Source organism: Triticum aestivum, chromosome 2B (assembly GCF_018294505.1).
Source record: "Triticum aestivum cultivar Chinese Spring chromosome 2B, IWGSC CS RefSeq v2.1, whole genome shotgun sequence".
Classification (NCBI taxonomy): Eukaryota; Viridiplantae; Streptophyta; class Magnoliopsida; order Poales; family Poaceae; genus Triticum; species Triticum aestivum.
The window spans coordinates 226,772,397-226,790,637 of NC_057798.1; positions in this window are offsets into that span (position 1 = coordinate 226,772,397).

The following is an 18,241-nucleotide window of genomic DNA, read 5'->3' on the forward strand; positions in this document are numbered from 1 at the left end:
ACATGTCTTGCTCTATCCATTCATGCCCCTGGTTGCAATTATAGCCTGCTGGAACATGTTGTAATCTTGCTCTCAAACTTGCTAAATGATGTTGCTATCAGCCTGTTAACATTAAGTTCAATGTTTTCATGATTGTTTGCTAGTGATCCATGCACCCTATGACCTTGATCTTGCCATGTATAGCTTCACAAACATGTCTTCTTACTGTTGGTTGCCTTTACATGCCATGTATTGCTCTGTGGTGAGTGGTTCAAGCTCACCAACATGCCTACTTATTGTTGTTCCTGCCATGTATGAATCTGTAATATAACTTGCCATGTTTACATGGGTACCATCATATCTTCTGATCCTTTTTGGCTCATGGTCAGTAAGGGACTTTTGTTCTATGCAATTAGTAGATTCATGCCATACCTTTGTTTGCCATGATAAGTTCCTGTAACATGTTGTTTGATAGCTCTAAACATTGCAACCTGATGTTAATTCCTGATAAGTCTGAAACTGTTATTATTTGCAATCTTTCCATGTGTGTTTGAGCATGTTCTAGTGATTTCTGGAGATAGCTCAGTGTTCATGTTTTGTTATGCTTTACATGTACTTCATGCCCATGCCTTTTGTTATTACGTTGAGATGCTGTAGCTTGTTGTTTTGATGATTGCAACATGACTAGTTGCTGTTTTGGACAGATTGTTGCTATAACTTGTATAGAGTGTATGTGTTGAACCGTTGCTCCGTTTTGAGTGTGATCTATATGAAACTTGCTTAGAATTGCATGTAGTTTCATATTATCATGTTGCATCCTTGTTTTCAGGTGTTTGCTTGATGTTTGTATGCATTTTGCATCAATGCCATGTTTAACTTGTTTTGCTCATATCTTCTAGGCCGTAGCTCCAAACTAAATGAACTATATATGTAACTTGACTAGAATGTCGTGTATATCATCTTGGTGTATCTTAACTTGCTGTTTAACTACTTGAACATAATGTTTGTTCAGATCTGGACTAATTTCGAAATATGCATATGAGGACTTACCGGAATTGTTATATGTTGTTCCCGGCCTCATTTAAACTTGCCTTGATGTGTTGCTCGTGTATGCATCATCTCTTGCCATGAGTAGCCTCATGTAGCTTTGCCATACATCATACTTGGTTGTGCATCATGTCTTGTTTATGTGTGGTGTGTTTACTATGTTGTGTGCTTCTTCTCGATAGTTCCCGTTTCGTTGCGATCATGAGGATTCGTTCGTCTATGCTTGGTTCGTCTTCGTGGCTTCATCTTCTTCGTGGACTCGTTCTTCTTCCTAGCGGGATCTCAGGCAAGATGACTGCTACCTTGGATCTCACTACTATCATTGCTATGCTAGTTGCTTCGTTCTATCGCATTGCTGCGCTTCCTATAACTTGTTCTTCAAGCCTCCCAAATGGCCATGAACCTCTAACCTTTGACACCCTTCCTAGCAAACCGTTGTTTGGCTATGTTACCGCTTTGCTCAGCCCCTCTTATAGCGTTGTTAGTTGCAGGCGAAGTTGAAGATTTCTCCATGGTGGACAGGGTTATGTTGGGATATCACAATATCTCTTGTATTATTAATGTACCTATATATTTGGTAAAGGGTGGAAGGCTCGGCCTTATGCCTAGTGTTTTGTTCCACTCTTACCGCCCTAGTTTCCGTCATACCGGTATTATGTTCCCGGATTTTGCGTTCCTTACGCGGTCGGGTGATTTATGGGACCCCCCTGACAGTTCGATTTGAATAAAACACCTCCAGCAAGGCCCAACCTTGGTTTTACCATTTGCCTCACCACCACCTACTTTTCCCTTGGGAGTAATTAACCCAAGGGTCATCTTTATTTTAGCCCCCCCAGGCCAATGCTTGTCTAAGTGTTGGTCCAAACCGAGCGATGTCCGGCGCCCCCTGGGCAACTAGGGTCTATGCCAACCCGACGTCTTGCTCATCCGGTGTGCCCTGAGAACGAGATATGTGCAGCTACTATCGGGATGTCGGCGCATCGGGCGGTCTTGCTGGTCTTGTTTTACCATTGTTGAAATGTCTTGTAAACCGGGATTCCGAGACTGATCGGATCTTCCTGGGAGAAGGAATATCCTTCGTTGATCGCGAGAGCTTATCATGGGCTAAGTTGGGACACCCCTGCAGGGTATAAACTTTCGAGAGCCGTACCCGTGGTTATGTGGCAGATGGGAATTTGTTAATGTCCGGTTGTAGATAACTTGACACCAGATCCGAATTAAAACGCATCAACCGAGTGTGTAGCCGTGATGGTCTCTTCTCGGCAGAGTCCGGGAAGTGAACAAGGTTTTTGTGTTATGATTGACGTAAGTAGGAGTTCAGGATCACCTCTTGATCATTACTAGCTTCACGACCATTCCTTTGTTTCTCTTCTCGCTCTCATTTGCGTTGGTTAGCCACCATATCTTGCTTAGCCACTGCTGCAACCTCACCACTTTACCCCTTCCTTTCCCATTAAGCTTTGCTAGTCTTGATACCCATGGTAATGGGATTGCTGAGTCCTCGTGGCTCACAGATTACTACAACAACAGCTGCAGGTGCAGGTTATGCGATGATCTTGACGCGAGAGTGATGTTTTCTTGTTTTGGAGTTCTTCTTCTGCTTCTTCTTTGATCAGGGGATAGGTTCCAGGTCGGCAGCCTGGGCTAGCAGGGTGGATATTGTTTGAGTTTCTGTTTATGATTCATCCGTAGTCGGATGTTGTTCTTGTATGTTGTTTTGTTGTATTCATGTGACATTGTATGTTTTGTATGTATCCCCATATATTATGTAATGTTGATGTAATGATATCCACCTTGCAAAAGCGTTCCAATATGCGGGACTATCCTTGGTGGGACCTTCGAGTTCCTTTTGGATAGGGTCCCATATTGGGTGTGACAAGTTGGTATCAGAGCCTCGACCGACCCTAGGAGCCCCCTTGATTGATCGTGTAGTTTGGCCGTTGTCGAGTCTAGAAGAAAACTATTTTCGGAGTCTAGTTATATCGGATAGTAGGAATTCTTTTTACTCCTCTGCCCCTTCGTCGCTCTGGTGAGGAATCTTGACGTAGGTGTTTTGAACTGCTCCTCTTCCTGTTCAAAATTTTCTTTAGGATCACGTGGTTAGTTTTGTGAGTGGTCCATCCTCTTTTGTCCGGTGCATTTCTCGTCAAGTTGACTCGAGCATCTTCATCTTTGAGTTCAATCCTCAGTGTTTTTTTCCACCCACCCTCCCTTCTTCTTCTCGAATCCGGAGTCTGTAATCGAGTATCCATCCTACTCGTGCGAAGCCTTTGCTTCCTTTCCTCAATGATTTCAACCGGTGTTTTCTCTTCAAGATATTCGTCGGTTTTGCCCTTCCAAGTTACCTTTGTTTTCCCGCCCTCCCATCCTCTTCTTTCCGGAGCCTGAGCCTGTTTCGAGCATCAATTTCATTCATGCAGAGTCTCTTTAGTCTTCCCTCAATTATTTCAACCGGTGAATTCTCGTCTCGTTCGTCATTCTTCATCCCTTTCTTTTTCCGGTGGATTCTATTCATGTTTTTCGGGTTGATCATATTCTTTCTCTCGGCTCAAGTGTTTTCCATGGTCGTTCGCCTCTCGCCAGTTTATCCTTCCAGAGTGTTCAAGACATCTCAGGAGATTCGTCTGTGTTCCAATTAATTCGAGGGGGTCACCTCATTCAAATATTTCATTTGTTCCGGTGCATCATTTATCTATTCAACAATCCTTTCCAGCGGTGTTTTTCTTTTAGTGGGCCCTAACCCACAGGTCTTTTCCCAGGATCTTACCTGACTCTTCTAATTCCCCCGGATTTATTCTCAATTCTTGTCAATCGTGACGCAAGAATGAATTTCATCAGTCACATGCCTTCTCCAAATCTCGTTCAAATTCTTTTCATTGTTGGCTCAACCCCTTCACTTTTCTTTCTCCCGGAGTATCTCAGTAATTTTGGTGGTGTTTCTCGTCGCCATTTGAAAATCAAAGAAGAGTTTTTCCTCTAAATCTTGCTCGTTCTCCCGAAGATTCGTGGTTCTAGCTTCTTGTTAGCCTCTCGAAGTATTCCATTTGTCAGATATTCTTACTTACTCATCCGGAGTATTTCAGGAGTTGATTTCTGTTTCTTTTCACCGGAGGCCATCGTTCCAGAAGAATTCTTCGTCCTCACATTTCAGCTACCATTATCCAATTATTCCATTGCTTCGTTCAAGTGTTCTTTAATTAGCTCATGCTCTCTTTATTCTTTTGCATCTAAATCCCCTCTAGCATATTTGGTTCTTCGAATTCTTCCCGGTGATTCAATCTCTTTCATCAGTCATTTTCGAATTCTTACGGTGGTTCTTTCAGATTCATTCATTCGTTCTTTTCAATCCTTCCGGTGGTTCATGAAGACCTTCTCAAGTTTGCGACATGTCACTTCTCAATTCTTTTTCAATAAGAATAAGTAGTATGCTAAATCCATTGCTAGTCATCAATTCATTTTGATGAAGGATAAGCATACAATAAATCTTATTTTCATTTCATCCAAGTGAGTAATCCCTTCCTTCGGAGTTTGTTCTTGATGAATAAATTCTAGTTCCAAGTGTTTCATCTTTTCTTTTCTGGAGTTCAAATTTCCTCGGCCATGTCGTCGGATCCTCCATTTAATCACCGCAAGGCTCATTTTATTCTTTCATCCTTCATTCTATCTCATCATCCTTTTTGTCACCGGAGCTCTTCATGGTGGTTCTTCATGATTTAATTCATTCTTTCAAGAGTTCATCAAGATTCTAATCGAAGGTGCTCAAGTATCCTTCTTCTTGCTTCTCGAGGTGCAATTAATTCTCTGTATTCTTTTGAAGTGGAGTTTTGCATTTCTTCGTTCTTCTCAGCTATCCAATCATTTTCTGCTTGTGGTCGGCGATCACCTCATAATTTTGAGATGTTATCCATAAGTCCACAACAAGCTTATTCTTTTGTTGTTGATTTTCTCAACAACTTCGTTCAATCTTTTCTCGCAAGGATGCTTTTCAAATTCATTCGTGCTAGAAGATGTCATCTTCTTCTCCGTTCTTTTCTTTCAACTTTTTCAATTCTTTCCAGAGGTCTTGTGTCATGTATTCATCAAGTATCATTCCATCCTCTCAAGTTCGTTCTAATCCTCCCATTTTCAGCTGGAGTGCTGCCTCAATCCTTTTCAGTCTTATTTGTCTCTAACTCGTTCTAACCAGAGTGGTCTCATAGTCCATCTGATTCCGTGAGCTTTCGATTCTCGTCATTATCGTCATTCCTCTCTTTTCTCGAGCGCTCTCGATTATTTGCTTCTTCTCTTGAGTTCTTGTTTCACCTCATCCCTTTTTCCTTCCGTCTCGGTCCTAAGATCTCGGGACGAGATCTCTTGTTAATGGAGGAGAGTTGTAACGCCCCGGATTCGTTGCGCGATGTGTCTGCCAGTTATTCGTAGTTGTTGCCATGTCATTTGCTTGCATGTTGCATTTTATCATGTCATCATGTGCATTCCATTTTGCATACGTGTTCGTTTCTTGCATCCGAGCATTTTCCCCGTTGTCCGTTTTGCAATCCGACACTCCTTTGCCCTCCGGCGCCCCCTTTTTGCCTCTTCTCTTGTGCGGGTGTTAAACTTTCTCAGAATGGACCGAGGTTTGCCAAGCGGCCTTGGAATAGCACCGGTAGACCACCTGTCAAGTTTCGTGCCATTTGGAGGTCGTTTGATACTCCAACGGTTAACCGGGTAACCGTAAAAGCCTCTTTTGTGTGCAGCCCAACACCCCTTCCAAAGTGGCCCAAAACCTAGCAAACTCCCCTCCATGCTCTCGGTCGTTCGATCACGATCGGGTGGCCGAAAACCGCTCCTCATTTGGACTCTCCTAGCTCCCTCTACCTATAAATAGGTGCCCTCCCCCGAAATTCCCGGTCCAAACCCTAGCCCCTTCTTCCTCCACGCGCCGGACACGTCCGCCCGGCGCCGGACATGTCCGCCGCCGCCCCCACGTCCAACCACAGTGCGCCACGTGGCCCGCCGCCGTCCCTCCGCCGCCGCGGCCCGCGGAGCCCATCCGGGGCCCGCGCGGGCCCGATCCCGCCGCCCGCCGTTCGCGCTCCTCCGGGCTGCGTCCCGCCCGCGCGTCGCCGGCCGGCCACCGCCCGCCGGCGCGCCCGTGCCTCCGCCGGCCCCGCCGCGCGCCTCGCCGCACCGTGTCGACCCACGCGCCCGTCGGGCGCCGCCCCTCCGCCTCCGCCGGCGTTCGCCTTCCGCCTCCGCCTCGACCCCGTCTGCAGTCCGCCGCCGCGACCTCGTCGTTGGAGCGCGCTGATCCGCCCGGATCCGACCAGCCTCCGGCCAGATCCGGCGCCTCCCGTGCCGCCCCGTCGTTCCCGTGCCTTCTCGCCGCCCCGTCCGGGTCCTGCCTCGGCATCCGCGCCGGCCCCGGCCACCTCGTCGCCGGATCCGCCCGTCTCCGGCGACCCCACCATCTCCGGCGTGTTTTCCGGCGAGACCCGCCTCACCTCGAAGTCCGTGCAAACTGGAGGTTGCCCCCATTTTCACCAAGTCCCCGAAGTATTTTACATAATCATGCCATGTTCGTTGCATCGTATCTCTGCATCCGTAGCTCCATTTCGTGCGTGTAATATGTAAAATTGTTCGCCTCGACGAGTACTTCATTTGAGCTCATCTTGAGGCCCTAAATGCTGTTGTAAGAGTGCATGTTGCTGTTAACCTGCTGGAACTGTTATAACTTGCTCATTTGTCATTTTGCCATGTTCGATGTGTGCATCCTATGAACATGAGCTCTACATGTGTTTTGATCTATGCCATGCCATCTTTCTAGTGGTGTCATCCATGTATTTTTGTGAGTCTTGTACTGAGTGCATCGAGCTTGTTAAGTAGGGTACTTGCTGTTGCTGTTTTCCTGACATATTCTGTTATGTTTTGTTGCTATGTTAACCTGCTGCTACAAGTCATTTCGTGCATTATTCTGGAGATGTTCACTAAGGATGTTTTGTTATACATGTCTTGCTCTATCCATTCATGCCCCTGGTTGCAATTATAGCCTACTGGAACAAGTTGTAATCTTGCTCTCAAACTTGCTAAATGATGTTGCTGTCAGCCTGTTAACATTAAGTTCAATGTTTCCATGATTGTTTGCTAGAGATCCATGCACCCTATGACCTTGATCTTGCCATGTATAGCTTCACAAACTTGTCTTCTTACTGTTGGTTGCCTTTACATGCCATGTATTGCTCTGTGGTGAGTGGTTCAAGCTCACCAACATGCCTACTTATTGTTGTTCCTGCCATGTATGAATCTGTAATATAACTTGCCATGTTTACGTGGGTGCCATCATATCTTCTGATCCTTTTTGGCTCATAGTCAGTAAGGGACTTTTGTTCTATGCAATTAGTAGAATCATGGCATGCCTTTGTTTGTCATGATAAGTTCCTGTAACATGTTGTTTGATAGCTCTAAACATTGCAACCTGATGTTATTTCCTGATAAGTCTGAAACTGTTATTATTTGCAATCTTTCCATGTGTGTTTGAGCATGTTCTAGTGATTTCTGGAGAGAGCTCAGTGTTCATGTTTTGTTATGCTTTACCTGTACTTCATGACCATGCCTTTTGTTATTACGTTGAGATGCTGTAGCTTGTTGTTTTGATGATTGCAATATGCCTAGTTGCTGTTTTGGACAGATTGTTGCTATAACTTGTATAGAGTGTATGTGTTGAACCGTTGCTCCGTTTTGAGTGTGATCTATATGAAACTTGCTTAGAATTGCATGTAGTTTCATATTATAATGTTGCATCCTTGTTTTGAGGTGTTTGCTTGATGTTTGTATGCATTTTGCATCAATGCCATGTTTAACTTGGTTTGCTCATATCTTCTAGGCCGTAGCTCCGAACTAAATGTACTATATATGTAACTTGACTAGAATATCATGTAGATCATCTTGGTGCATCTTAACTTGCTGTTTAACTACTTGAACATAATGTTTGTTCAGATCTGGACCAATTTCGAAATATGCATATGAGGACTTACCGGAATTGTTATATGTTGTTCCCGGCCTCATTTAAACTTGCCTTGATGTGTTGCTCGTGTATGCATCATCTCTTGCCATGAGTAGCCTCATGTAGCTTTGCCATACATCATACTTGGTTGTGCATCATGTCTTGTTTATGTGTGGTGTGTTTACTATGTTGTGTGCTTCTTCTCGATAGTTCCCGTTTCGTTGCGATCGTGAGGATTCGTTCGTCTACGCTTGGTTCGTCTTCGTGGCTTCATCTTCTTCATGGACTCGTTCTTCTTCCTAGTAGGATCTCAGTCAAGATGACCGCTACCTTGGATCTCACTACTATCATTGCTATGCTAGTTGCTTCGTTCTATCGCATTGCTGCGCTTCCTATAACTTGTTCTTCAAGCCTCCCAAATTGCCATGAACCTCTAACCTTTGACACCCTTCCTAGCAAACCGTTGTTTGGCTATGTTACCGCTTTGCTCAGCCCCTCTTATAGCGTTGTTAGTTGCAGGTGAAGTTGAAGATTTCTCCATGGTGGACAGGGTTATGTTGGGATATCACAATATCTCTTATATTATTAATGCACCTATATATTTGGTAAAGGGTGGAAGGCTCGGCCTTATGCCTGGTGTTTTGTTCCACTCTTGCCGCCCTAGTTTCCGTCATACCGGTATTATGTTCCCGGATTTTGCGTTCCTTACGCGGTCAGATGATTTATGGGACCCCCCAGACAGTTCGCTTTGAATAAAACTCCTCTAGCAAGGCCCAACCTTGGTTTTACCATTTGCCTCACCACCACCTACTTTTCCCTTGGGAGTAATTAACCCAAGGGTCATCTTTATTTTAGCCCCCCTGGGCCAATGCTTGTCTAAGTGTTGGTCCAAACCGAGCGATGTCCGGTGCCCCCTGGGCAACCAGGGTCTATGCCAACCCGACGTCTTGCTCATCCGGTGTGCCCTGAGAACGAGATATGTGCAGCTCCTATCGGGATGTCGGCGCATCGGGCGGTCTTGCTGGTCTTGTTTTACCATTGTTGAAATGTCTTGTAAACCGGGATTCCGAGACTGATCGGATCTTCCTGGGAGAAGGAATATCCTTCGTTGATCGCGAGAGCTTATCATGGGCTAAGTTGGGACACCCCTGCAGGGTATAAACTTTCGAGAGCCATGCCCGCGGTTATGTGGCAGATGGGAATTTGTTAATGTCCGGTTGTAGATAACTTGACACCAGATCCGAATTAAAACGCATCAACCGAGTGTGTAGCCGTGATGGTCTCTTCTCGGCGGAGTCCGGGAAGTGAACACGGTTTTTGTGTTATGATTAACGTAAGTAGGAGTTCAGGATCACCTCTTGATCATTACTAGCTTCACGACCGTTCCTTTGTTTCTCTTCTCGCTCTCATTTGCGTTGGTTAGCCACCATATCTTGCTTAGCCGCTGCTGCAACCTCACCACTTTACTCCTTCCTTTCCCATTAAGCTTTGCTAGTCTTGATAACCATGGTAATGGGATTGCTGAGTCCTCGTGGCTCACAGATTACTACAACAACAGTTGCAGGTGCAGGTTATCCGATGATCTTGATGCGAGAGCGATGTTTGCTTGTTTTGGAGTTCTTCTTCTGCTTCTTCTTCGATCAGGGGATAGGTTCCATGTCGGCAGCCTGGGCTAGCAGGGTGGATATTGTTTGAGTTTCTGTTTATGATTCATCCGTAGTCGGATGTTGTTATTGTATGTTGTATTGTTGTATTCATGTGACATTGTATGTTTTGTATGTATCCCCATCTATTATGTAATGTTGATGTAATGATATCCACCTTGCAAAAGCGTTCCAATATGCGGGTCTATCCTTGGTGGGACCTTCGAGTTCCTTTGGATAGGGTTGCATATTGGGCGTGACATCTCTTGTTTCCCCAACACACGCAATACAATGGTAAATTGTATAGGTGCACTAGTTCGGCGAAGAGATGGTGATACAAGTGCAATATGGATAGTAGATATAGGTTTTTGTAATATGAAATAATAAAAACAGGAAGGTAACTAATGATAAAAGTGAGCGTAAACGGTATTGCAATGATAGGAAACAAGGCACAGGGTTCATACTTTCACTAGTGCAAGTTCTCTCAACAATAATAACATAGATAGATCATATAATAATCCTTCAACATGCAACAAAGAGTCACTCCAAAGCCACTAATAGCGGAGAACAAACGAAGAGATTATGGTAGGGTACGAAACCACCTGAAAGTTATTCTTTCAGATCAATCTATTCAAGAGTTCATACTAGAATAACACCTTAAGACACAAATCAACCAAAACCCTAATGTCACCTAGATACTCCATTGTCACCTCAAGTATCCGTGGGCATGATTATACGATATGCATCACACAATCTCAGATTCATCCAACCAACACAAAGTACTTCAAAGAGTGCCCCAAAGTTTCTACCAAAGAGTCAAGAAAACATGTGCCAACCCCTATGCATAGGTTCATGGGCGGAACCCGCAAATATGTCACCAAAACATACATCAAGTGGCACGTGATATCCCATTGTCACCACAGATAAACATGGCAAGACATACATCAAGTGTTCTCAAATCAAAGACTCAATCCGATAAGATAACTTCAAAGGGAAAACTCAATTCAGCACAAGAGAGTAGAGGGGGAGAAACATCATAAGATCCAACTATAATAGCAAAGCCCGCGATACATCAAGATCATGCCATAGAGGGAACACGAGAGAGAGAGAGAGATCAAACACATAGCTACTGGTACATACCCTCAGCCCCGAGGGTGAACTACTCCCTCCTCGTCATGGAGAGCGCCGGGATGATTAAGATGGCCACCGGTGATGGGTTCCCACTTCGGCAGGGTGCCGGAACAGACTCCCAAGAAGCTTTTGGTGGCTACGGAGGCTTGCGGTAGCGGAACTCCCGATCTATCTTGATTTTTGATGTTTTTAGGGTACGTAGGCTTATATAGGCAAAAGAAGTCGGTCGGGAGGTGCTCGAGGGGCCCACGAGACAGGGGGGTTCGCCCAGTAGGGGGGAGGGAAGCCCCCTATCTCCTGGCCTCCTCGAGGATCTTCTGACGTGAACTCCAAGTCTCGAGGATCATATTCTTCTCGAAAATAACGCTGCCGAAGGTTTCATTCCGTTTGGACTCCGTTTGATATTCCTTTTCTTTGAAATACTGAAACAGGCAATAAAACAACAATATGGGCTAGGCCTCCGGTTAATAGGTTAGTCCCAAAAGTAATATAAAAGTGTATAATAAAGCCCATAATCATACAAAACAGATAATAAAATAGCATGAATGCTTCATAAATTATAGACACGTTGGAGACGTATCAGCATCCCAAGCTTAATTCCTGCTCGTCCTCGAGTAGGTAAATGATAAAAACAGAATTTATGAAGTGTGAATGCTAGAAGGTGCACAAGTTTGATCAATGATAATTTCAATCACCTTTTCTAGCATGATAATATGTCATAACAGTAGTTTATCTCATAAAACTTCTCACGATAAAGTAACAAGCAATTCACATGTCAAAGCATTGACCATAAACTTTCTTGAAAACTAGCAAACTTCATTCTCAGTCATCAAACAATTGCAATTCATCTTATTTTCAGGAATAGCAAACTCCACATACTCAACTATCATATAGTATTCTACAATTGCTAACACTCACGCAATACTGATGGTTATGGAGTTTCAATCGGACACTATGAAAGATAGGGGCTTATAGTATTGCCTCCCAACGTATTCACCTTTGGGTGATGTCAACAATAATAGTTCATGCTAACTTACATCCAATTGGGTATATATATCAGGATCACCCCAACACAAAGTGCTTGCCAAAGGATAAAATGAAAAAGGGAAAGGTGAAGATCACCTTGACTCTTGCATAAAGTAAAAGACATATAGTAAAAGATAGGCCCTTCGCAGAGGGAAGCAGAGGTTGTCATGCTCTTTTAGGGTTGGATGTACAAAATCTTAATGCGAATGAACATCACTTTATATTGCCACTTGTATATGGACCTTAATTATGCAGTCCGTCGCTTTTATTGATTCCATAACAAGATCGTATAAAGCTATTTTCTTCACACCAAAAGATCATACATATTTAGGGAGCAATTTTTATTGCTTGCACCAATGACAACTTACTTGAAGAATCTTACTCAATCCATAGGTAGGTATGGTGGACTCTCATGGTAAAACTGGGTTTAAGGATATTTGGAAGCACAAGTAGTATCTCTACTTGGTGCAAGGAATTTGGCTAGCATGAGGGGGAAAGGCAAGCTCAACATGTTCGAATGATCCATGACAATATACCCTCAGCCTCGGGGTGAACTACTCCCTCCTCGTCATGGAGAGCGCCGGGATGATGAAGACAACCACCGGTGATGGGTTCCCCCACTGGCAGGGTGCCGGAACAGACTCCCGAGAGGTTTTTGGTGGCTACAGAGGCTTGCGGCGGCGGAACTCCTGATCTATCTAGATTTTTGACGTTTTTAGGGTACGTAGGCTTATGTAGGCGAAAGAAGTCGGTCGGGAGGTGCTCGAGGGGCCCACGAGACAGGGGGGCACACCCAGTAGGGGGGGTGCCTCCCTATCTCCTGGCCTCCTCGAGGATCTTCTGACGTAAACTCCAAGTCTCCAGGATGGTATTCTTCCCAAAAATAACACTGCCGAAGGTTTCATTCCGTTTGGACTCCGTTTGATATTCCTTTTCTTCAAAATACTGAAACAGGCAATAAAACAGCAATATGGGCTGGGCCTCCGGTTAATAGGTTAGTCCCAAAAGTAATATAAAAGTGTATAATAAAGCCCAGAATCATTCAAAACAGATAATAAAATAGCATGAATGCTTCATAAATTATAGATACGTTGGAGATGTATCAGTCCACCAAAAAAGTCATGAAGAATGTCAAACATAAGAGAATTCACCGGTTGAAATAATTGAGGGAAGACTAAAGAGGCTCCACACGAATGAAACTAATGCTCGAAAGAGACTCAGGCTCCGGGAAGAAGAGGGTGGGAGGGCGGGAAAACAAAGGCAACTTGGAAGGGGAAAAACCGATGAATAACTTCAAGAGGAAACACCGGTTGAAATCATTGAGGAAAGAAAGCAGAGACTTTGCACGAGTAGGATGGATACTCTATTACGGACTCCGGGTCCGAGAAGAAAAAGGGGTGGGCGGGTGGGAAAAAGAAAACAACTGAGGATTGAACTTGGCAACGATGAAGAGGCTCAAGTCAACTTGATGATAAATGCACCGGATGAAAAGAGCTGAGAACCAACGCTCGGAAAACCCACTTCGTGATCCTAACAAAAAAATTTGAAGGGGAAAAGGAGTAACTCAAAACACCTACGTCAAGATTCCTCACCAGAGCGACGAAGGGGCTGAGGAGTAAAAAGAATTCCTAATCTCCGATATAACTAGACTCAGAAATAGTTTTCTTCTAGACCGACAACGGCCAACTACACGATCAATCAAGGGGGCTCCTATGGTTGGTCGAGTGAAAGAACGAGGATGTCGCCTAGAGGGGGGGTGAATAGGCGTTTTAAAATAATTATGGTTTAGGCTTGAACAAATGCGGAATAAACCTAGCGGTTAATTTGTCAAGCACCAAACCTAAAACAACTAGGCTCACCTATGTGCACCAACAACTTATGCTAAGCAATATAAGCAACTATGTGATAGCAAGATATATGACAAAGAACTATATGACTATCACAAAGTAAAGTGCATAAGTAAAGGGGCTCGGTTAAGAGATAACCGAGGCACGCGGAGGCGACGATGTATCCCGAAGTTCACACCCTTGCGGATGCTAATCTCTGTTTGGAGCGGTGTGGAGGCACAGTGCTCCCCAAGAAGCCACTAGGGCCACCGTAATCTCCTCACGCCCTCGCACAATGCAAGATGCCGTGATTCCACTAAGGGACCCTTGAGGGCGGTCACCGAACCCGTACAAATGGCGACCCTTGGGGGCGGTCACCGAACCCGTACACTTTGGCAACCCTTGGTGGCGGTCACCGGTACCCGTCAAAATGCTCGGGGCGATCTCCACAACCTAATTGGAGACCCCGACGCTTGCCCGGAGCTTTACACCACAATGATTGAGCTCCGAACACCACCAACCGACTAGGGGGCCCAAGCACCCAAGATAAAAAAGCTCAAGGGCACCAAGCACCCAAGAGTAATAAGCTTCTCAACTTGTAACTTCCACGTATCACGTGGAGAACTCAAACCGATGCACCAAATGCAATGGAAAGGGCACACGAAGTGCCCAAGTCCTTCTCTCCCAAATCCCACCAAAGCAACTAATGCTAGGGAGGAAAATGAGAGGAAGAATGAAGGAAGAACACGAAGAACTCCAAGATCTAGATCCAAGGGGTTCCCCTCACTTAGAGGAGAAAATGATTGGTGGAAATGTGGATCTAGATCTCCTCTCTCTTTTCCCTCAAAAACTAGCAAGAATCCATGGAGGGATTGAGAGTTAGCAAGCTCGAAGAAGGTCAACAATGGGGGAAGAACACGAGCTCCAAGGATAAGTCTCAATGGGGAAGAAGACCCCCTTTTATAGGTGGGGACAAAAACCAACCATTATCCCCTCACTCAGCCCGCACGACGCGGTACTACCGCGGTTGGCTGCGGTACTACCGCTGCAGGTTGCGGTACTACCGCATGTGCAGCTCTGGCCAGAAGAAGGCCTGTTGCACAGGGCAACAAGCGGTAGAACTGCCGGAGCGGTACTACCGCGCGCCCCTACGGTACTACCGTAGGGCAGGCAACACTAGGCGCAGAGAAAGCACGGACGTAAAAAATTACTTCCGTACCTACTTCCGCTGAGGGAGGACCTGCGCAAAACTCTGGCACGGTACTACCGCACACGAAGAGCGGTACTACCGCGTAGGGCGCGGATGTAAAAAATTACATCCGTCCCTACTTCCGCTCATGCTGCTTAAGCCTGGCCAGAGCCCACGGTACTACCGCGCTCGCGGCGCGGTACTACCGCATAGGGCGCGGATGTAAAAAATTACATCCGCCCCTACTACCGCTCGAGCAGCTGTGCCTGGCCTGAGGCCACGGTACTACCGCTCCCACAGAGCGGTACTACCGCAAGGGCCTGCGGTACTACCGCTCCGGAGAGCAGTACTACCGCATGCCCCAGATCAGCAACACTAGGAGTCCTTCATTTTGCAGAGAAGACAACAGAGAGAAACAATAAAACCAGAACTGCCATAACTTCTGCAAATGAGCTCCGAATTGAGCAAACTCAAGCTTATTGGATACAAGACAACGAGTAGCATCCAAACAGAGAAGGTATAGTAAGAAGAGGCAGGGGAGGTATGCCTAACAAGAGAGGAGAGAAACCTTCAACAGAGAAGAACCGGCAGAACCTCCAACATCGAAAACATCATAGAAGATGCATGTAAATTCCGTTTTCGATGAACTCGAGCTTGTCATGAAAATGACCAAAAGCTCCAAATCTCACAAGGATAAGAACCAAACAAGAACCAATAAAGATGATGCAAGGATGCAATGGTTTGAGCTCTCTACGAACGATACGATCAAGCAACTCATCGAGAGCCCCCCTTGATAGTACGGCAATCGATCCTATAACCCGGTCTCCCACAACTACCATGAGACCGGTAAAATAGAAAACCTATCAAGGGCAAACCTTTGCCTTGCACAAAGTCCACTTGAGCTAGATGATGACGATCTACTCCTCCTCAAGACGGACCACCTTTCTTGATTGCGTTGGCTCGATGAAGACTAGTTGATTGCTCCCCCATACTCCACTATGGGTGAGCCACTCTTCCGCTCATCTTCACAAGTCCATTGTCACCACAATGGACGGCAAGCTTCAAGCACTTGATCTCTTCGTGATGCATCACTTGAACTTGCACACCGCAACCTAACCCCACAAAGAACTCTCACGAAGACCATGGGTAAGCACACAAAGTGTAATGGACAATGCTTACCATACCATGGGATCACTTGATCCCTCGATACATCTTGTGCGCTTTGTGTGTTGAATCTTTCCAACTCTCTTCATTTGAATGATGTCTTGAAGGTAGACATGAATGATCACACAATCTTTTTCTTCAAGACATGCTTGCAATAAGCTCAACACTCACATGACCAATCTTTGGATAATTCCTTAAAAGCACCGTGGTCATCACAAACTCTCATTGAAACCAACAAATGGACTTCAAGAAATGCCTATGGAAAAATCCTTCAAACATAACTCGATGCAACCATTAGTCCATAGAGAATGTCATCAATTACCAAAACCACACATGGGGGCACCGCATGTCCTTTCATCGAGGCTCTGATACCAACTTGTCACGCCCAATATGTGACCTAATCCTAAAGAACTCGAAGGTCCCACTAAGGATAGAAGCGCATATTGGAACGCTTTTGCAAGGTGGATATCATTACATCGTACCATTACAATGCCACATGAATACAACATCATCATACATAAGAGCACCATCTGACTACGGATGAAACACAAAAAGAAACTCAAACGACATCCACCCTGCTAGCCCAGGCTGCCAACCTGGAACCTATCCCGTGATCGAAGAAGAAGGAGAAGAAGAACTCAAAAACAAGCAAGCATCGCTCTCGCGTCATGAACATCGCAATACCTGTACCTTCAACTGTTGTTGTAGTAATCTATGAGCCACGAGGACTCAGCAATCCCATTACCATGGGTATTAAGACTAGCAAAGCTTAATGGGTAAAGGAATGGATAAGTGGTGAGGTTGCAGCAGCGACTAAGCATATATGGTGGCCAACATACACAAATAAGTGTGAGAAGAGAAGCCAACGGAACGGTCGTCAACTAGTATTGATCAAGAAGTGATCCTGGACTCCTACTTACATTCATACATAACCCAAACCGTGTGCACTTCCCGAACTCTGCCGAAAAGAGACCATCACGGCTACACACGCGGTTGATGCATTTTAATTCGAATCTGGTGTCAAGTTTTCTACAACCGGACATTAACAAATTCACATCTGCCACATAACCGCGGGCACGGCTCTCGAAAGTTTATACCCTGCAGGGGTGTCCCAACTTAGCCCATCACAAGCTCTCACGGTCAACAAAGGATATTCCTTCTCCCAGGAAGACCCGATCAGTCTCGGAATCCCGGTTTACAAGACATTTCGGCAATGGTAAAACAAGACCAGCAAAGCCGCCCGAATGGGAGGACAAATCCTGATACGAGCTGCACATATCTCGTTCTCACGGCACACTGGATAAGTCAAGCTATGAGTAAAACCAGACCTCAAGTTTCCCCGAGGTGGCCCCGCAGGTTGCTCGGTTTGGACCAACACTCTAAGGAGCACTGGCCCGGGGGGTTAAATAAACATGACCCTCGGGCTCCGGAAACCAAAGGGAAAAAGGCTTAGGTAGGCAAATGGTAAAACCAAGGTTGGGCCTTGCTGGAGGAGTTTTATTCAAAGCGAACTGTCCAGGGGGTCCCATAAATCACCCAACCGCGTAAGGAACACAAAATCAAGGAACATAACACCGGTATGACGGAAACTAGGGTGGCAAGAGTGAAACAAAACACCAGGCATAAGGCCGAGCCTTCCACCCTTTACCAAGTATATAGATGCATTAATTAAATAATAGATATTGTGATATCCCAACATAATCCTGTCCATCATGGAGCAATCTTCAACTTCACCTGCAACTAACAATGCTATAAGAGGGGCTAGGCAAAGCGGTAACATAGCCAAGCAACGGTTTGCTAGGAAGGGTGAAAAAGGTTAGAGGCTGACATGGCAATTGGGGGGCTTGAAGAACAAGTGATAGGTAGCGCAACATAGCGATAGAACGAAGCAACTTGCATAGCAATGATAGTAGTGAGATCCAGGGTGATGATCATCTTGCCTGAAATCCCACTAGGAAGAAGATCGAGTCCGTGAAGAAGATGAAGCCACGAAGACAAACCAAGCGTAGACTAACGAATCCTCACGATCGGAACGAAACAGGAACCAACGAGAAGGAGCACAACCGGAAAGAAGCAAACAACAAGGTAAACACACAACACATAAACATGGCATGATGCACAACCAGGTATGATGCATGACAAATACTATATGATGCTACTCATGGCAAGAGATGAAGCATACAAGAATAACACATTAAGGCAAGTTTGAATGAGGCCGGAACAACCTATAACAATTCCGGTAAGTCCTCATATG